This window comes from Pezoporus occidentalis, unplaced genomic scaffold (genome assembly GCF_034315485.1).
Source record: "Pezoporus occidentalis ecotype Australia unplaced genomic scaffold, CSIRO_AGI_Poc_V1 ctg68, whole genome shotgun sequence".
Taxonomy (NCBI): Eukaryota; Metazoa; Chordata; class Aves; order Psittaciformes; family Psittacidae; genus Pezoporus; species Pezoporus occidentalis.
Genome location: NW_026916030.1, coordinates 1,983,658 through 2,004,967, shown reverse-complemented (window position 1 = coordinate 2,004,967; position 21,310 = coordinate 1,983,658). Strand labels below are relative to the sequence as shown.

Below are 21,310 nucleotides of genomic sequence, written 5' to 3'. Positions count from 1 at the left end.
CTGCTTCCAGCAACCCAGGAGAAACAACCCCATGAGTCTGCATTGTATAGCAACTATTCCCGTATCAAAAAGAAGTATCTTGTATAGAACCCCACATCAACAGCAATGGGAACTGTACAACACTGCTAGCACTATGCATCCTGCATGAGTAGCTGCTGGGAGGAAACATTTGTTTAAGCCTGATTATTATTTAGAAAAATCTTATTACTAAAATCAAATGCTAACAAAGATTCATTGAGTGATTAATGGAGTAACTTCAGCTCTGGGCTTCCAAAGATCTCCCATTTCTTTCTCCAAGACAAAGCGAGAGCAGTTCCGTGCATGGCCTCTGTGAGCTGACCCATGGGGCGCTCTGGGAACTCAACCTACAGCCAACTCAAGCGTGCTCATTGAAATGCTTTTACTCCTCTGAGTAGCTGAACTAACGCTGCTATTTACAGGGGTCACCTCAGCAGCCAGCCTGAATCAAACACATTTCCTCTTGGCAGAAGGACCCCCTTATAAAGAATTTCCTTGGACAACGCTGGCATCAGCTCCTGCTCAGTGCCAGAGCAGCAACACAGCAGGCACTGCCTGCACCACAGGCCACGGCTGCTCCAGGGATTTCTGTCAATGGGAGAATGAATAGGGAAAGTTGTATGGATTGCTCAGAGGTGATTCACTTCAGTCTTGTAATGCCACTGTCCGGAAATTTGTTATTTACAGTAATACACTATGATGGGAATTTTTTTCCCAGATTTGAGCTAATATTAATCCTGACATTTACCACATGGAGTGCAAGTTTTTTCCTTGCCCTGACAGAGGGGAGATTGAGATTAGATATTAGGAAAAGTTCTTCCTTTGAGCGTGGTGAGACACTGGCACAGGGTGCCCCGAGAAGCTGCGGCTGCCCCACCTCTGAAGGACACGTATCCATCCTGAGAGGATGCAGTCTCCATTACTCACAGTAAATAGCAGAGACATGCAACTTATTTGGTACAGGAATCATCAATCAGAGTCACGGACCAGCCCAGGTTGGAAGGGACCTCAAAAGATCATCAGGAAAGGGAGCTTAGCTGATAAACTGCTATGACCAAAGAAGACTTAAACATTGCAACAGGTAGCACAGAAGACAAATGGTCAAAGACAAGTGCTGCCAGCCAAGTGTTGCAGAAAGCAGCAGCCTGCAGAGTGCTCTGTGCCAGTGAGGAGGAAAGGGCAGAAACAAAGAGGGAAGTCTAAGATCTAATGAAGGGCTGCACGTGGGACTCTGATGTTCAGGTGTCACTAGTTCTTGACGTTAATACAAGAACACATTCACACGCTGCTCCCTACCCACACGGGCAGGAATTAGACACTGATCTTCCCTATCTGCAAATTTAAATTAAAAAACCATCCCCTTTAGGTTAGGAATGTAATTATTAGATGTAATAATAAGTTATTGTAATAAACTGTGTATTCTGCATGAACTTGCATCCAAATAGTCATATAACAAAATAAATTAACTCCTAAAAATATTTACTCTCTAATTCAAGTAGTGAACTTGCTGGGGTTTTGCTGCAGGGAATAAGCTGATAAAAGTTTGGCATCACTGGCTTCCTATGCCAAATTTATTAGTTATTATTAGCAGAAGTCTCAGCTATTTATTAAGTGTTCTAATACACCAGCTTGCCAATGTGGTGTGTTAGAAGGTCAGAAAAACCAGCTGAACCTTTCTGAACGTTGCTGCAGGGCATCACAATCTGTGCTCACATGAAGTCTGGTCTGGTTTAACTCCAGGTGGGAGAAGAAATGGGTTTCACAGGTGTTAGAGTTAGTGACTCACTCTGTGCACAAACAACATGTACCGAACACAAGGAACCCAGTTTGCTCCAAGGGAAGCTGACACTTGCCTGCTCACCCCCTGAGGCAGAGCTGCTTCCAGAGGACACATGGGAGCTACACAGCTGTATGAATCAGCACTTGGGGTGCTTAATCTCATGATAACATCACACTGAAAGCAGCATCTATGTTGACAAATGAAAGGAAAGATGAACGTGATTCCACATGCTGTGTAAAACTTACTTCCTGATTAATTAATAGATTAGACACTTCCAGTTCATGTTTAAATGACTGATAACGATCTTACGCTCCTAGAACAAATCGCTGATTTATATACATACAATCCAAACTCCATTTTTCATATGACAGATTATTTTCTTCCTTTCCTTGCCACATAATTTGCAAACTACACTCCACATAGAGTTGCTTGTTTTATTTGCTTTTTGGCATCAGATTACTCTTCCAAGGAATATTTTGGCAAGTCTGTTCTTTAGCCATATTCCTTATCAGGCTTCCATGACAGTTATCACACAAACATCACGTATTTTAAAAGAAGACCCTCTTAGCGAGTTACAACATGAAAATGTAACTATTGTTTTTAAAGACCGGTTCACAAAACCAACTGGAAATCAGTTTTTAAATACCATTGTGAGGGTAGTTTCTGTTATTTTGCATTCTTCCTTCTGGCACCACACCACAGTGCTGGTGTGAGAGAAGTTATTGTCCAAGTGCAGCTGATTGCAAAGAGTGAAGAACCCCCTTGAAATAACAGAAATACAGGAGACAATGAGAGGGCAATGCCAGGGACGGGATGTTCTGTGTGGGAACTTAGTGGAAACAACTTTTATGTCCAGCCTTCCCCTCTGTAACTATCTGCAACAAGAGTAACAATCTGGTCTACATACACCCTTCGGCTAATATACCCATCATGTTTTTAGAGAGAAAAAGCTACAGCAAAACCTCTTCCTACTGTATTTCTACTCTTTATTCTTCTAATTCTGTCTCTTTTACTGGGTTAACAACTCTAACTCTTTCCTTGAGCACCTGCAAAGGGTGTTCCAGTGACAGCTTGTCTTCATGGTCCTCATATACCTGTGTGGCAGCAGTCCTGAATGGTCTGGTTTGCAGGGTTTGTAGAACTCCTTAGTCCAAATGACACACTAAAGCAAAGAAAGCAAAGCTTTCTGATACCTGTTTGGTGTTCTATTTAAAATAGTTGGGTGGCCACAAAACAATCTTTGTAGGAGAGACAAATAATAGCTCCCAAGTGACAGAGCACATGCTTGCTTATGAACAGCAATGCAGGAACCATCACACCATTTCCTTCTTCTCTACCCTAAAAAAAGAACTTGCCATTGACTCCTGTGCTGAACCTCCCAGCAGGGCCTTCTGCAGTAAACACGGAACTCTTTAAACAGAGAGCTAACACCCGAACAGGGCAGAGAACTGAGCCATACTGTGACTGCGCATGAGCACGCTACATATATTCATTAGGTTTTCATTACAGAGAAGAAAATGGGAACACCTGCAATGATGCAAGATTGCAAACCAGATTCTACAAAGAATGAAATGTTCAGTGTGATTTTGATAAAAATAACAACTGGGTTTGTAACACCTAAAAAGTGCATATATATATGTAACATATATTATATATATATATGTATCTCACAGCAGAAGGAGACTCTCCCACCCAGCCCTACCAGATGCTGCTTCCCAGCTCTAGCTATGCAGTCAGTCTTTGCTAGTCTCAGCCTAAGTCAAAACTCTACTTATCTTTTTCTTTCTAAATCATCCCCAGGATAAGAGGAGAATCTCTTTTGAAATGTAAAGGCTCTGTAATAAAATTTAGGAACAACATATGGTACAAATATCAAGCGTGAACATCTCTTCCCATCTTGTACGTTTCAAAGACTGTGCAAACAGCACTTTTCCCTCGTTTTGATCCTGCAGCCAAAATGAGTCATCTGTGAACAATTATGGCTCTGGCAGGGGCCTGACTGTTTGGGAATGAAAGGAAACACTTTATTATTGAAATGAACAGTATGCCAAGCCAAGAGGCAACTGCAGAGCAATGTTAAAAGTCTTTTGTCCTCCTTCAGCCAGCAAAATCGAAAGCACTGGATGCAGCACTCTCCTCTGAGGAGCCTGGTAACACCTCATTTCACCACGGGCAGTGTAAGAGCGTAAGGAAGTGTGAGCTGTGGAGATGAGCAAGTACAGCTACAGCAGGGAAAGAAACACAGAGCACCTTCAAGCAGGAGACCTGGCTTGAGAAAGTGTTGGTTATTCTTGGCTTAGTTCTCCCAGAGGAGCTGTGAACATATTAAAGGAACTTACAGACAGAGGCCATGGAGCTGAAACCTGAAACTATGAAAGGATGTTTGTTGGGATTTGGTACTGGCTGAGTTTAACAGGCTCTTGAGTGGGGTGAAGGGAATTCCCCTTGATGAGAAAAAATAGCATCATAACAACTTAGTAGGAATACTGATCTTCCCATGTGCAGCCCATTTCCAGCACTGATACTGCTGCATCTGGTTTCCATGCCTACTGTCAGGAGGGGGGAGACACCTCTGAAACTGTGAGGGTAACTGTGATGCAGGCTGTGCACTAAGAGGTGGACTGGGCAGGTAACTGGGAAGGTCATTGGTTTAATGGACTTGGAAATATTACAAGCAGGAGGTGATTTAAAAATTGGACTATGAACTACGTATGAGCAAATAATTTCCAATCCATCCTTGTCTTTTCTTCCACGAGCAGCTTGCAGAGGGAGGAGGAACAATATGGTAACCATCACCCCAAGCCTACAGCCTATTTAAAGGCTGTTAAGGTGGTTGGGATGCCAAGGGAGAGCAAGGGAGAGCAAGGTACACACAACTGCCAGGGAGAATCTGGGAAGAGTGCATTTTGCATTCTGAAATGGAGTTCCAACTCCCACCAAAAGAGATGTTTGAGTTAAGATTCACATTCTGATAGCAGGACCTCTCAGGTCAGGACACAAGCTGAAAAATACTCTTTACTGTTTCTGAAAGTCTGAGCTTTGAACACCAGATTACATTGCCATGACCACAGCCTGGGCAGCACTGATCCCCAGATCTAAGCAGAGGGTGCTGTCCTGCACATGGAGAAAGCTGCTGAGCGTGCTCCTGGAATTGAAGGGATGTTGGAAGGTCCCGTTTCACTCGTTACACAAATGTGCTTTTGCTCCTTACAGAGCTCACGAGGGTCCGGGGCACAGATTTTCTTCAGGCCAACATCCAAACAAGCCAGTCTCGCAAACGCTGTCAAACCTGCAGTGGTAAAACACTTAACAGCAATGCTGAAAACAGACAACAGGAGCAGGAATTTCCCAAAATGCTCATTCCTTGCAACTCCACAGAGCAGCCTCTACCTTTACACAGTATGTGGTAATACTACACGGCAGGCATCTTGTTACAACCCCAGTCATCTGGAATCTAACCTTGGCAGCAACTGGAGTGCTCTTTTGGGTAGGTCATGTCACTCATAAACTCCATCCCATCACACACATAGCTGTGTATAAATCAACACAATGCAGGCTATTGTGCAGGTTTTGCCAGCGGTGCCTGGGCTTTCTCTGCATACATTAACTGCACACCTCTATTCACTTTGTCTCAACTCTTCTGAGCATTCCTAAGGAACAAACAAGCCCACAGAGTCCAGCAAAACTTTCACTATTCCAACGGAAATCAGACAGTTTCAAATTAAGCCATATAAAACAAAGACAACTTCAATGTCTCAGCTCTGGGCACACAGAAAAGACATTTGTATGCACCAAGCACAGGGCATGGAAGAGGAGGGGAAGCCTGTTCAGCTGAAAATGCCAGAAACCCGGAGTGCCATGTCAGCACTTTTAAGCCTAATGGAATACTGTTATGTTCCGAGGACAGACCTGCATTCTAACACCGCTTAAAGGGATGTTTTCCCTATCACACCAAACTCGTAACACATCGACACTCTGAGAAGAGCCTAACGCGCTATCTTTAACCATGTCAAAGCCGCCCTTCCAGGTAAATTCCTTCATTACCACCGTGCTCTAACCCGTCAAATGAACACTCGGGTTTTCCTTCTCAGCAGCTCCACGCGGTCTTTGTCTCCCCATCGGAAGCCCTTGGTGCAGGCAAGGGAAGGCAGCGGCGTGGGGCCGGAGGTCGGCACCGGGGCCGGGCCGCTCCGCACGGCTCTGCTGCCGCCCGCAGGCAGGACAGCGCCGGCTCGGCTGAGCCTCGGGACTCGTGGCTTGTACCCGGGAAGTGCCGCCCTTGCCGTGGAGATCGGTCCAAAGAGCCCACATTAACCAGGTACACAAGTGGTTACGCTTCCTCCCCAGAGCTGTTCTCCCCTCAAATCCTTTTTGCGGAGTGCAGAGCACACACACCCCCAACCGGGAACTGAACCACCATGGCCAGGCCTTTTATACTTGTTATTTTAGCTGAATAAACTTTGCCTTTGGCATAAGAAATAGCCTGCGAAAAGAAACACAAGGTCACACTGTGCAATTGCTGTGTGCAGGCGTTTTCATGCACAGATGCCAAAGAACATTTAAAAAACTCAAACAAACAAACAAAAAACCCCACATCCATTTTACTCCGTCACAAACGCCAGTGAAGAATTGGAGCGAGTTCCTCAAGGCTTCAACACCAGCCAGGAAAAGAGAAGGCTCTGAGGAGACCTTAGAGCAGTTTCCAGTGCCTAAAGGGGCTACAAGAAACCTGGAGAGGGGCTTTTGACAAGGGCTTGTAGGGAGAGGACAAACCACAAACCACAAACCCTTCTGCTTCGGACTAGTATTTCAATGAGACATGAAAGGCAAAGAACTAGTGCAGGTGAGGCGGCTGCAGTGCAGCTCAGCAGTAAAGGCAGTTGCAAACCAGCAAATTTAACTATGTATGGGGCATATTGTGGTTGCTGTTAGCGATAACAGCACTTGGGGTGCTGTATCTGAGATGAGGGTGTCCAGACCTCATGTACAAAGAGGCAAAGACGGGTTTTTTTTGGCTTGTGCTGCATTTTCTATTGCATGAAAAAAGGAGTCAATTGGGTAGGACGCTGAGCAGCCTGAGGTCAAACCAGCACAACTCTCTCACACGTGCTTACTTCCAACAATATGACTACATGAAATCTAAACACTGTCGGTTTCATTACTTCCATCTGTAGCAGCACACAGGCCCAGGTACATTCACATTCTTTCACCCGAGCCAGTTCCTGGCCAGGATGAAGGTTTTACAGCACTGCCTGGTAATGTTCCCAGCCTTCCCAAGCTGCCTTTTTCCACGGCATGCTAAAAAGCATATGTGAACCTAATAATTGCTAATCCAGTGACTGTATTACTTTACTGCACAGAGCTGACTTAAACATGCCAGCAGCAAACAATCCGGAGATAGAACTGAATGTCTGGAATACACCTCTGCTTTCCAAAATACATGGGATGCAACTGGTAACCCGACATGAAACATGCCCTGTGCCTGAGGCAGGCTTCTGACAAGGAGCAGTGTGTGACTGAGATGAGAGCAGAGGGTGACAGATCTGAGTTATGGTGTCCCAGCCTTCTCAGAGTCACTGCAGCACTTGCAGCAGACCTCAGGTTATCTGTTTTCCCTGCTAAAAGGGGATCAGAAGTGTATTCAAGCCCACCTGGAGTTAGTTCCATAGCTTATTGCTGCACTGTAAGAGCCTTGGTGCGAACAAGGTAAGAACCAAGGTCTTGCTTCCACTTTCTGAGTTACTTCCCAAACCCACTGCGACCTTATGCCCATTCCCAGCCAATATTCCCGTTGTTCAGTGGATGTGGCACCAAGTGGTGCCAATACAGTCAAACGGGGTCCCACAGAGCGTGGGGTTTGCCATGGCTGCCGTACCTTGAGGGCTGTTTTACAGCTCCTGACCCAGGGGCACAGCCTCCCTCACTGAACACACGGAGCACTTCCACAGCGTGGCAAAGATGACTAAGAAGCCTCGCCAGGAGGAGAGGAGAAGGTGGTGGGAGCTGTGGGCTATCTGCCAAGCCTCTCCACTCCGCTTTCTCATTTTTAGGTTCTGCTCTGTGCTGGAAAGTTTCTACTTCTGCTCTGGTTTCCGTGGCAACCGCATTTCTTGCCTTTCTTCTCCAGCATTACATTTTTTATTTGATTTCCCTCCTTCCCAAGACACGACTTTCTTCTCCTTTTGAAAAACAGAATTAAGTGTTGGCTTCTCTTTGGTTGGGGGTATTCTTAAAGGAGGTGAGAGAGACTTGACTCTCAGTGTGACGGAGAATCTGTGTATATGAAGAACAGAGAGGCAGATCTTCCAGGTAGGAATGTCAGGGGATTCCCTTGCAAAAACCCCATTTTCCATCACCATCTTCCATGTAGTGAGGTTACAATATGTAAGAGTTCCAGATACTGTGGGAGCCAGCCTGTTTTTTTCTATGAGACCAGCCATGGCCATTTTCTCTACAAACTAAACGTTCTGTATTTCATGCTTTAAAGCATTACTTGCAATTGCTGAGCAGTGCCGGGGGAATACCTACTGGTGGAATGATTGTAACTGCACCAGGAATGCGCTCTCCAGTCCAAACTGTAAGAACATTTTTACACATGAGCTCCTCACATGGCCAGGAGCAGTATGAGGGTGGGTGTCAAGGTGAAGGGCCCCTGCCCATCCTCACACAGAGCACACAAACCCCTCAGAACTCATGGAGCGGAAGGTAATGAATTTGTCTTGCCCTTGCCCTGTCAGGACTAAATTAACCTGACAACCTGAATTCATCTGACAATGAAACAAAACTCATCAGCACAGCAAAGCTGGATTTGATCTAGTCGTTTGGGTTTTCCCAGCTTTAGGTTCATCATGGACAGAACTGGTTTACACGCTGCAAAGCACTAAAGTAATACAGGTCTTCATTCCATTTCACTAGGAAGGATTCTCTCCCCATCTAAATTCTCCAGCATGTTCAGGCCGTAAACTGACCCTCCTGTAGGGTTGTAGATTACAAGGTTTTAGTCTTATCTCTGCCTGGTGGGATTTCACAGCAAATTCTTTCAGGACTGAATAATTAAAAGCAGCAAACCCGTGGCATTTGGCTCACTTGGCAACACAAACAAATCTGTCCATGGGCGCTATCTTGTTTGCAGCACATGTGCACAGATTTACATGTAGGATTGAGGCTCAGTGCCCTGTTTGTGCAGATTTCTCATTATTCACTACCCCAAGCATAAGGTAAATTATGTAAAGACAGAAACTGGAACAACTTTAAGAGTGAGCTGACCTTATGATCATCCCAAATGAGTTTATTAACCTCATTTTGCATGTTTTAGATTCTTACTACTCAGAAGACATAAAGGAAATGGGCAATAAGTGCCAGTCCAGTCTTCCATGCTTGGTTCATGCTTCCCTCCTCTCGAATTCCCTCCCTCAATGAGTATCTAGGTCAGGAATTGACAGGCTCTTATATAAATCTGGCAATGTTCAGTGTGTTTCGCAGCCAAGCTATTTTAATTGTCAAATATTAAATATAAGTGCCAAGATTTGTGTTGTAAAATCCCATTACAACCTACACTGTGCATAAACTCCCCATCCATTGGTTTAACTGCAGGCTGGATCCCCCAGTTTGAGAAGAAATTGGGAGGAAAGTTTTACATTCTTCAGTATGGTCTCCTCAATTTCTATTCTTTGAGCTGACAGGATTTGGGATTCAAAGAACTGCTTTAAGGGTAGCCCCCTAAATTACAGCCATAACATGTCTTTTATGTGGCTATGGACAGGTTCTGTGTCTCCACTGTTTCAATTCCCAGAACAGGGATTGATTTAGACAGACAGCAGCTTACTCAGCTGCTGTGCTGAGGCGAGAACATCCAGGCATCCCTTGCTCATCTTTGCTTGATTTAATGGCTTGCTGGCCAGACTACAGAGAGCAGCTCAGTAACTCGCACATCAGCGTGGCATGATTTGTTGCTTGCTGTAATTGCAACAAGAAATGCTCATCAATCATTACAGCCTTCCAATATAATATTTTGAGATACAGCAATGAAGAGGCTTCAACCTGGCGTGTCTTGTTGAAAACACGCTAATCTTGCAAATCAAGATCTGAAAGCTGCTGTCCAAAAGAGGAGCCTTAGGAAAGCTGAGAACCACTCACCACACATGCTCTCTGTCCCTAAGGTGCATCACCACTCTCTCCATGGAAAGAACCAGTATTCCTCCACTTAGTGCAGGGGCAAGAAGAGGCTGCAAGTAAAATCTGCTGATCTCCATTGCTGTGGTCATTAACACCCAATGCAAGTCACAGAATCAAAATGTTTCTGGTGATGGTGCTGGTCTGATTAATTTACTGGTGTCCGAGAATGCTCTATTCATCCTACTGCACTTTCCATTAGATATAATCCTTCTCCTTTATCACTTTTTTAACTACATAACAGTATAATCATAGCCAGCAAAGACCCTTTCTAAGGATGAAAGTGCCAACTTCAGTGGCTGTAATTCCTGGTTTTGTCTTAAATTGATGCAGAACTATAGTTGACAAGAAAATGTCCTTTTCACAGTCTCTATATCTATAGAGCCATGTGATCATCATTACAAGTGATTCCTCACCTCTGTGAAGCACAACCTGAAAAGCATCATCACTTTGTTCTGTGGGCCACGGGAACCCCTGTCAGTATAAAGCAGGGCTGGGAGGGGATGGAGCTGCACTGTGTCCCTCTGCAATCCCTATCGCCCTCAGCCCAAATTCAGAACTTTCCTCCACCTGTGCTGTTAGCATCACACCTTCCCCATAACATCCACATTGGAATTGCTCTCCTTAATTTCCTGCAGTCTAATAGAACACAACTTAACACAATTTATTGAGACTATTAAAATTCAGAAAACAAGCTTCTCTGTGCTCCATAAAGCACAGCAAATTCATCTGCTGCACTCAGTAAAACTGCTGCCTAGAGCTGTGCAGTAACTTAGCAGAGCCTGAGCAGTAACTGCAGGACCCCAAAAGCTGCACACTGCAGATAATCCATTAGTGCTATGTTCGCAGTCATGGGGCCCAGCTGCACACAGACACCACAGCCCAAGGTGGCTTCTACACCTGGAGAAGCAGGAAAACACATGCACAGTATAAAAATGTAGCAAGAGTTTGGAGAGTTTAGGCTGTTGCATTCAGTTGGTAGACACCTCCTTGCTCTAATGAAGACTGGTTGCCAGGAGTGGCTTGCTGAAGTCAGCAATGCGGCCTGAAATGTTCTTGTAGGAAAGTCAAGGAAAACTGGAGCTTCCAGATGTGTATAAAGTGGCATACTCCACGCTCAAGCCTTAATGCATACATTTATTCAATAAAATCAATTTATTCAAAACAAATCACCAAAAAGCAGCTTGCATTTAGACTGCCTTGAAGAAGAGATGCCACACTAGAGATTCTTCCAGTTACTTATAAAACACTGAGTTGTTTAAAGTCATCTGTCTTTGAGAGGTAATTATTAAGTGAATGTTGAATATAATTGGTCTGAATACCAATAAACTTGTGTTAGACACTGAGTAAGCACTACAGGCAGGTGATGAATTGCAAAAGTAATGCTACAGCAGAGTGCGACTTTCTGCTGAGCCACCGTTTCCTGCTCCAGCATTGCACAAAATAACCTGCTCATTTCTAATACACCCCAGAATTAATTACTCAAAATAAAAGAGGCCTTGAAAGTGTTCCCAGGCCTTGCACCGTGCTGGCATTCATTTGGCTTTTGTTCCCTTTCTTTCACCTAACAGGGAACTTCAAACCCATTGCTAGCTACTTCTTTAAAGTCAGCTGCACTACATGGGGATTTCTTCCAGATTTCTTCTCTTCCTAAGGGTGTCCATTACCTGCAAACTGCAGCAAACACTCTACTCACGATAGTGCTATTAAAATATTAAACTGATGGCCAACAGCACTTTATATTTCATGTCTCTGAGTGGATTATGATAAAAAAATAGCTCAGTTTTGGAGATTCAGTCAAGCAACGGAAATATTTGAGACCAGGATCCAGATCTTTCAAACATGCAGTGCTGGGATGGAATTCTCCAGGGACTTTCCAGGCAATTCTGCTCCAGCTCCAACAAGACAAATCCTCGGCTTGTTATTATTAACAGCTGGAAATCTTTATTTCCCTACTCTACAGTAAGGAGGATTCCAGGTCCTTCCCAAATCTTGTCTTTATGGAGCACGTTCCTGCCCATGGCAGGGGGGTTGGAACTAGATGATCTTAAGGTGCTTTCCAACCCTATTCAATGGTTCTCTGCAGGTTTTGCCCATGGGACAGCTGTGCACTGTCCACGTTTCACTTGACAGCTCTCCACAGATTTCCATCAAGACATATGGAAATCACACCAAGATTCTAGAGAAGTTTAACTCATGTCATGTTTTCATCACTCCCCCGACGAGCTCTGACAGCAGCTACCTGCCTCCTCCTCTGCTTTCAAAATAACCTTGTCAGGAGCAGGACTAGCAACAAGCACAAACCTCCTCTAGAGAAGAACCAACACAACTGACAACGTTTGCACCAAATCATGACCAGAGTATTTTAAGCCTTCTGGGCAGAATTACAGCCCCATTGGCAGCCCTGCATTCATGTAGAAAGAAAACATGGGAGAAAGAGGCAGATCCAAGAAGCACAGGAGCCATTCAGCAGCCAAACAGCTGCATGCTGAGAGCAGGACTCTCACAGCACAATTCATTTCCAGTCGGGCCATTGGCACTGCACAGCCCTGGACCTCAGACAGGCCTGAGCATCACACAGAGAGCCTTGAAACCTCGCTGTGCCTTTGACAGATAATCTGTGTGGCCATGGGCAGCCCCCATTAATCTCACTGACCTTTAGTTACCACTTTGTCTGCTATGAGAGTAGCTCTTTATCACTTCTGGAGCACTTTGACAGCTGTGGTTGAAAACAATTATGCAAAGAGGAGGGTTTGGATGGCTTTTCTAATTGTCAGAAACAGTCTGAAAGGTGCTTCATCTCCCTACCACTGTGCAAGAACATACCTGGTCTGCGGTGCTACTGCAAAGTCGGCTTCCCAGTTCTCTGAGGCAGAGTACGATAGGTAATGAAGGCAGGATTCAGAGTGTGGGATGAACAGTCTCATGCGAGAAGGATCCAGCTGCAGAGGTGAAGCACTGCCTAATTTTTATCCTCATGGAGTTAATTTTAGAATCCCATTGCAGAGGTGAAGCACTGGCTGTATCTTATCATCATGGAGTTAAGTTTTTAGCTAAGAAAAGCCAAGCAGAGGATTGGCTCCAAGGATCACACAGTGTGTGGTCTCCCCATGCGAAGAGCTCTGCGCTGCTCTCACTCATGTTACTTGAATTACTTTAACAAAATTAGATTCAGAATAATATTTATAAATCTGAGATTCGCAGAAGGTTTTGCCATCACCTGGGTACAATCCCCTCATTCAGAAGAACGAGTGAGCTCTCAATTCTGCAGCTCAGTGACACATTCAGAGGATGAAGAGGGGTTTATTGTGGAATTTTAAATGGATTCCCCACAAAGAAAAAAACTGGGGAGATAGAAAATGGCAGAGTTTCAGTGAACATTCCTTTTAAATCTTACTTCTCTGCTCTTGCCTGTCAGGGATACAAAGGTTAAAGCGCTGTGATCAGGACATTTAAACCATGTCAGTTTTATTGTGGGACCCCTTTCACCTCGCCACAGTGACTGACTGTACCGCTGAAAGGCTTTGCTGAACACAAATGTCATCCTCAGCACCCACATGAAGCCTAAACACAGGGGCTAGAATTTTGCTCTCGAGATCACAGCTCTATCTCTGAACCAGTCCCTCTGTCTACTACGTTACCACTGCTTTGTCTTCAAAATAAACCTTCTGTTGTTCTGTGGTTTTAATGAAATATAACGTTAATCAACACAAGGAGTTACAGGTTTTGGTTTCTGTCCTTTGGGGGTAATTTAAACAAGTATTTAGCTTTAGCCTACTTCTAAGGTATATTTCAATCAGTGGCAAACTCCTGTGTGTTATTCATGTAAAACAGTACCTGCTGAGCACTTGGTACTGCTAGCAAGCAAGAGGTAGTAGATAGAGCAGTGCTAAAATACCATTATTCATTAAGTTTGTGGTTTTCCTTCAACACCTGGTATGTAAGAGCAGAACATCTAACCCTCATGAACGAAGGTCTTGCAACTCAGGTACGTTACCTGTTTTTACAGGGAGCTGACACACTTCAGAAGCCCTTTTTCCACCTACCCAACATGGGACCTTCTCTGACCACTGCTCCCACTACCCCAAGGAGCCAAAAGAAGTCAGGAGAGCAGAGTAGGGGAGGAATAGTTCCCATATTTCAACTCAGGTTCCCTACTGAAGTACAGGGGCAGCACAGGAAGGCAATATCCCATGTGGTTTTAAACAAATCACAGGATTTGAAGTGCAGGAAATCCCATATTAGGTGTGACATCTGGCAACTTTTATTTAGGATGGATGATGAGAAGTAAAGAGGAGTAAATATCTTCTCTAAAGGCACAGAACAAAGCATGGTACAGACAGCGTGAGGCTGCAGGACACAGACCACCCCATTATCCATGTGATTGTGTTTTCCATCTGTTCTTGCATAGTCCTGTCTTTTCAAGAATCAAAGCACAGTGTCATGGGTTTGTATAAACACTGACTGACCTTTCTTGCCCAGGTTTCTCTTTAATCAAATCAGATTTTGTCACTCCTGCAGTTCAGAGCATGCACTGCACTCTACTGTTAACAACACTTGACCAGGTGTACAATGAGAACTACTTGGAGGCTCTTCACTCGACCTCTTTGTTCAGGCGATGACAAGTTCAGACTCCATGAAATGAAAATCTGGCAACCAGAGGCTCTAACACTGAATGTCCAGACTTTTGTACAATTCAAACATTTACAGCCCACCCCTTCTACCCATAACACAGTCCTAAAGGCTCTAAACCATTAGGAATCTACTGGTATGTCGATTCCCTCTCGTTTCCATGAGATTATTTGCACAGACATCACACAGTGATGATTCTTGGGACACAAAACTCCATTAAGAGGAGTGATGTGCTGTCTAAATTTAACTCTCTATTTGTTTTCTCTTCAGTTTCTATAGAACAGGAGGAGTGATGCAGATGGCTGACAGCAGTGAGATTATAGCGATAGCTGTAAAATTTGATGACTGTTATCAAAAGCATCGTGTGTCTCATGGGAGCAAGTGGCAATTAAAAGAAAGGGAAAGGAAAAAGCATTTCCAAGCTTATCCTAGGCAGGAGAGTTTGCAAAAGTGTTTTGTCACCACACTCCACAGATTACCATTACCAAAAGTAATTTTCAAGCTAAACATGAAGCCCTGATGCCCACTTCACGTAAGAAATAAATACCTTAAAGGAATATCTCTCAGGGCACTCCATGTGCACTAAGGAATAGCAATAGCAAAGGGGGGTTTAAAGCCAGTTTCATACTAAAGGATTTATTCAAATAAGAAGATCAGTACTTCAAACCTTAACTGATACTGGTTATGCGAAGCAATACCAGGAATAAATCTGTGAATGGAATCAATGTGCTGTGCACTAGCTTGAATCAATGACTAAAGCTGCTAACCCTCTCTTCTTGAATCTTCTCATTCCACTCATTAGTAAGTCTTATTCACTGTCTTTCAGGATTTTCGGATCTGGCTGCTGGAACATCCTCTTATTCCACATTTTCCGCAGCTACAGTGTTACTCAGCACGCTCAGGAGAAAGTTGGTGTCATCTTCCGATAGCGGCAGCTCTTCATCTGAGCAGGGTAGGGGCTGGGGGGGGACTTTGCTTTTAGAGATAAAGCCATATTGATAAAATGATAAGAAATTTGAGGAAACCACATGCACTAAGACAGGAATCTTTCTAAAGGAATTTCTTTTTTTAATAATAGACTTGTTCTCTCTTACTCCCCCCCCTCAATTCACCCACACAGACTGTATGAACAGCACAAGCATGCATATATTATGAGTAGTCTCCATTTCTTTGTAATCCTATTAATAATTATCACCATTTCCCCAATTAATATGAGGAGGACATTCTTCTCTATAAACTAGTGACATCCCCAGCAGCCATTTCATACACTGCAATTGGGAAAACAGTCTTCATTTAAACCACATCCTCTTTTTTCAGTGAGAGGTATTATGCACATTAAAATATTAATCTCCTCAACCACTTCTCTGCTCAAAACACCTATTTTTAAACCTTGAGTTCACTCCACAGATTCACTGTCCATAAACCATTTAATCTCGGTTCTCATGCAGCTGCAGACTGAAGTTATGCACAAGCCACCTCCAACTGACAATATTCTTTGCCTTCATTTCTGGATTACTTAAAAACTATAATCTCAAAACAAAAGGAGGTTCTTGTCCTGCTGAGGTCAGGATCAGAAGCAAAAGGCACTCCATGGAACTGCAGCAAGACTGGAAATGTACAGTTTGGAATATTATGGTTGGCCGCCCCTATTAGATTTCCTTTGGTATATAGGGATAATATAGTCTAATATAGTGCATATTACACACAATAGCTACAAATATTTATTGCTTTAAATGTTAAGGAATCTTATCCTTAAACAAGACCTTTAAAAAGTAACAGCTTTATATTCCACACTGCACTTGGGGTTTAACCTATAGCCTTTACTTGAAGTCATGGAGTTCTGTGGTTATTCTGCAGTTACTCTTGGAGGAAAACACCCACACACGTTCCGGTTTAGAGAGCAGCCTTCTGCTTCACCATGCCAACCACAGCCAGGCAAGTTCAGGAGGCCAGCAGGTAGCATGGGGCATGTTTTGGAGCTGATTTACAGCCCATGGTTCAATGTGATGATGCTTCTGCAAATTACCAAGAAAAACCATGCAAAACCCCACAAGTTTTGACCAAGTTGCATTTCTATAGAGCAGTTAACCATGCTAAAGCATTCACTCTAAAGAATTAAATGCTGAACTCACGAACTCAAAGGAACATCACCACTGTCTGATACTCTTTACACAGCAGAGAATACTGTTTTGTTTTTATTCCACATAGCAGGAACAGCTTTAGAAACTATGAAAGTCAGAGTAAGACATTGTAACTTTGTAAAGAAATACTATCTAAAAAAGAGAAATTTGGAGGATGAAGACATGGAAAGATGAAATTAGCTGCATTTTCTTTGGGAAATCATCTATTCTGTAGAAAAACTGATTTTGATAATTCTAAAGCTTTCCATGTAACAGCCATGCAGCTCTGGCTACAGCTTTCCAAGACTAAATTCCCAGGACTGAAGAAACAGAATCTGTTCATTTTCAGTCCCCGTGCCAGTCATTACACATAAGATGTTTGGGATCCTGTGTCAGGGGAACTAAAGAGAATCCACTCCAGAGCAAGGTACTTAGCACGGTCTCCTGTGAGAAAAGGGCAGATGTGGGCTAAAATACCTGGAGGGAAAGAAGGGTTTCCAAAATTTCCATGAGGAAATGAGATTTCAAACCTACTTTTGCCGATTTCCACTTCCAGAGCTGCTCTGCAAAATGGTCTCACAGTGTGTGAAGCAGAAACCAGGAATTCTCTGGTCTACTGTGCTTGCCACTAGACTGTCCTGGTTTCTCTGAAGTCCTTCTCCCCCCATTAATGCTTCTCTTCTGTTTAAAGCACTGGCTTCAACCCTTCATCTGACCAAAACAGAGACAAGAGAGCCATTTCCCATCTTGATTTTGTTGTTTTATCTTGATTTTCTCTTGATGGTTTAGTCTACTGGCAAGCACCAGGAGCGATGAGATCATTGCAGGAGGCGGCATCTATTCAGAGGAGCTCAGAGCTCCCAAGAACACAAAAATAGTTCCTATTACATTTTACTCCTTGGCAAAGCATTATTAGATTATATAAAAGGCAACAGAAATAGCTGGCACAGATGCATGTAAAGTACTTTAATGTTAATGGCAGTGCTGCATCACTCTGGTTCTTGTCTGGAAACCTGTATTCTAGGTAGGTCACATTTGTCTTAAGCTGAAGTTCACTACAAATATACTTATGTGGGCTCCAGGCAGCAAGTGTGGCAGAGAGAGCCGCATTCTTTGTGAATTAAGTGAGATGGAACTGCCAGAAGAAGTCTGGCAACTGAGTCAGGCAAGAGGAGAAGAAAAATCCATGTGGATTCCTGAAATTCAGCTGTAAATGCACAACAGTGTGGTTGCACAGTCAGAGTTGCCACCGTACCAAGAGAGTTCTCTTTCCTATAGTGAAAATGACAATAATTCATCTTCAAGGAAACAAATACTCTGGTCTGCTGAAAAAATCCCAGCACTGAGATTTTCCAGATGCCTACAGACATGGCAGGTGGATAATGGGATAATGCTCTCCACAGCAAAGTGACAACTGTCCTCCAACTATTTAGTCTTTTATTTTTTTGGGGGGGGGGGGGCAGGGAGGGCAGGGAGGGAAGAAGAGGAAGAAAGGGAAATGGGTAAGGAAGAAGACTGTGGAGCATGCAGAACGGCTGAGGAGCTATCTGGGAACACAGAAGATTCAATGCAATTACAATACAATCACAGAATCACAGAATCCTAAGGGTTGGAAGGGACCTCAAAAGATCATCTAGTCCAACCCTCCTGCAAGAGCAGGGTAACCTAGAGTACATCACACAGGAACTTGGCCAGGCGGGCCTTGAATATCTCCAACGTAGGAGACTCCAGAACCCCCCTGGGCAACCTGTTCCAGTGATCTGTCACTCTCACAGTAAAGAAATTTTCCTGTGCATGACCCAGGAATAGTGACTTTCAAGTCAGCTCCCCTTTCTAAGAGCACAGCAATAGCAACACATGTCCAGCTGGCATGCAGATACCTGGATGAGAGAGAGAGTTAAAAACACTCTGGCATTGCAGTAATGATGGTCATACTGGCATATTAGTCACAGACAGGCAAACAAGAAGTGCTTTGCAGACACACAGATCACATTAAAAGGAAATACTAACCAGCAGGAGTTGTGGAGCGCTTTCTGGAGGGATCTAGCAGTAAACCCCTACAGAAGGGTTCCATGTTAAGTTCCTAAACAAGAAACTCTACCCATGCAAAATCATCTACCGCAGTTAGACCATGAGCCAAGTGACTACTTTTGATGAAGAGGAGGTGTAAAAAGCTTGTCCACTCTGGGCGAAAAATAAACCCACTTTTAGAGGCAGCTGGTGTTTGATTTGAATGTGCACGTGTACATACCACTGGATTAAGAAGCTCTGATCCCACTACAGCAACACTATCTGTGACTACTGCCAATGGCTAAAAACCCTTCTGCTATGTCTGGAATGGAAGTGATCTTCACCTCTGGAGTTCAAAGGTCAGAAGTTTACTCCTCATGATATCTGGCCCAATGACAGATCAAAAAAGGCACCTGGGAAATCCACCACTGACAATATAATTCCACCAAAAAACACCCAAGTGACCATTTACTGTTATTATCAGTAGCAATGAATAAGAAATACTTTTTCTATCCCCAGAAATGATGATGATGACTGGAAAACCCATCTGTACTGGAAAATGCATGACCCTGTGAGGTTTCTTAACATACATAGAGTGAGAGATACACACTTGGTTTGGACCAGGCACAGTGAGAGCTCAACCCCTGTACCCTACATTCTAAGCAAGTACAGTGACCACCAGCCAGTGGACTGGGCTGCACTGGTGTTGCACCTCTGGGCCATTCAGGTATTCCTGTGCTGGCTTGCCACTGCTCTCCTCATTCAGGCATCAGCAAAGTAAGTTTTGTTCTCATTAAGGGGCACTTCTGGTGACCTGGCATTTTGCCATGGAAGTGACTAAGAGAGAAGATGCCCAACTGTTAACCTTTCTTCTTTTAAAAGTGAAGCTGCAGACAGCAACAGCCCTTTTCTGTGTCACCAGAGCATCAGCTCCAGAGGCCTGAGTGTAAGCAGCATGCTAGATGTCACATCTTCCCTTATTTAAAATGGATTCATTATGAAAAGTTTAGGTGAGATCAAGTATCAGTTACATAAATCTACCATTCCCTAACTTACAGCTACTGTACATTTCTCTTAGCATACATATAAGTACACGCAACTTACACACTTACTATATAGTTACAGTTAACACACCCAACATACAAGAGAAAGCTAAAAACCAGGTATTTGTCAAATTACAGTGAAGCCTTCAGCAAAGTCCAAGGAATCTGCTTTGCAGATTTCTCCTTGGAACAGATAACAGCAATTTGAATAATGTGACTCACTGGAAGGAAGGCTGAGATTTTGCAAACCATCAGTATTCCATGTCCTCCCTCAGCTAACTTTGCCTTGTGCACATAAAGTGCCTGACTGAACTGAAATATAACTATGTTTTAAAACAGGAACATCAGAAAGTTAAGTATGTGCTAACAGTAATGGGGGAGAGTGGTAGCCATCAATCCTGTTGCTGTCAGGCCTGTTCTGAGGAATGGCTCCAGTTTTCTCTCTAGTGACTGAGTCTGCCCCAGCAGGTCATTAGTGAGCAGGAATTAAGGGGCTCACAAACTACATCTTCTCTTCCTGAAGTGGAATGCACCATTTGACTGCAAATCCAGCCTGCTGAAAAATAGCTGTGTTTCGTCTGAGATAACGGGCTGGAAAAGGGATTCCATAATCAGGGAAACCAGAGTTGAAAGAGTTCTCTTCCTAAAGATGCAAACTGAAAAATACATGCTGTCTTGAATTACAGTTACACTTCCACTGCAGAAAGTTTGTATTAAGACAATACAAAACAATTTCTGTACAAAAGAGCAAGAGAAAAATCATTGTTCCAACTGTGCTCATTTCTTCAGGCTCATTAGAGAAATTCTGAGACAAAACAGTCTTTGATCTCAGGGATTGCTACAAAGCAACTGCACGTTTCAAAAGAGACATAACCCTTCCTAAGGAAACAAAACCTCTGTGCAAGGAGAAAGTCAGTCCCTGAAATGGAGAAGCCTCAGCGCTTACCTCTTTCCGAGCAGGTCAAATTTTGGGAAGTAGTTTCTCAGAGCACCTCAGACATTCCATGTGAAGTGTTGTGCTGCAGGAAACTGCTGCAAAACTTGCTGATTTATTCCCCCAGTTGGTGTGCATGCTGAACCCCAGCAGAAATCCCATGCAGACACAAAAAGAATAATAAATGACAAACAAGCCCAGAAGCCACAGGAGAAGCACCTCAGCCCTTGAGCAAAGCACAAAAAAGTTCAACGGGGAAATACAAAGGAAATCCAGCAACAACTAAAAGTTTGGATAAGAATCAGGAAAAGCAAGCTTGCTCCCTGCCTGGAGTCCTGGCTAAAGGTGCCTCTCCAAGCAAAATTCACGGCGAGCCCCAGCTCCTCGGAGCAGATGGTATTCACACATTATTCCCGAGCAGCAGCATTCCCCAGTCCAATCAGGAGGCAGCACTCAAAAGCCAAGCGCTTCCCAGACTCGGTTACAGTTTTCAATAGCTGTAGCACAAGATGAATGACTCAGAAAATGAATAAGCAGGGAAAATAAAACATGCCTCTCTCCTAGGCAGAGGCACAGGCAGCTCAGCAGCCCCGAGTGTGCT

The 21,310-nt window shown here is 43.8% G+C and overlaps 1 protein-coding gene across 1 annotated transcript in view; it reads right to left on the bottom strand.

Moving 5' to 3' along the window:
* DAB2IP (DAB2 interacting protein) overlaps positions 1-21,032 on the bottom strand; it is a 167,879-nt gene extending 146,847 nt beyond the window's left edge. The window contains exon 1 of the mRNA XM_062640938.1: positions 20,722-21,032. The gene's annotated coding sequence lies outside the window, so the exon portion shown is untranslated. The remainder of the gene's footprint in view (positions 1-20,721) is intronic.
* Between the last annotated feature and the right edge of the window lie 278 nt (positions 21,033-21,310).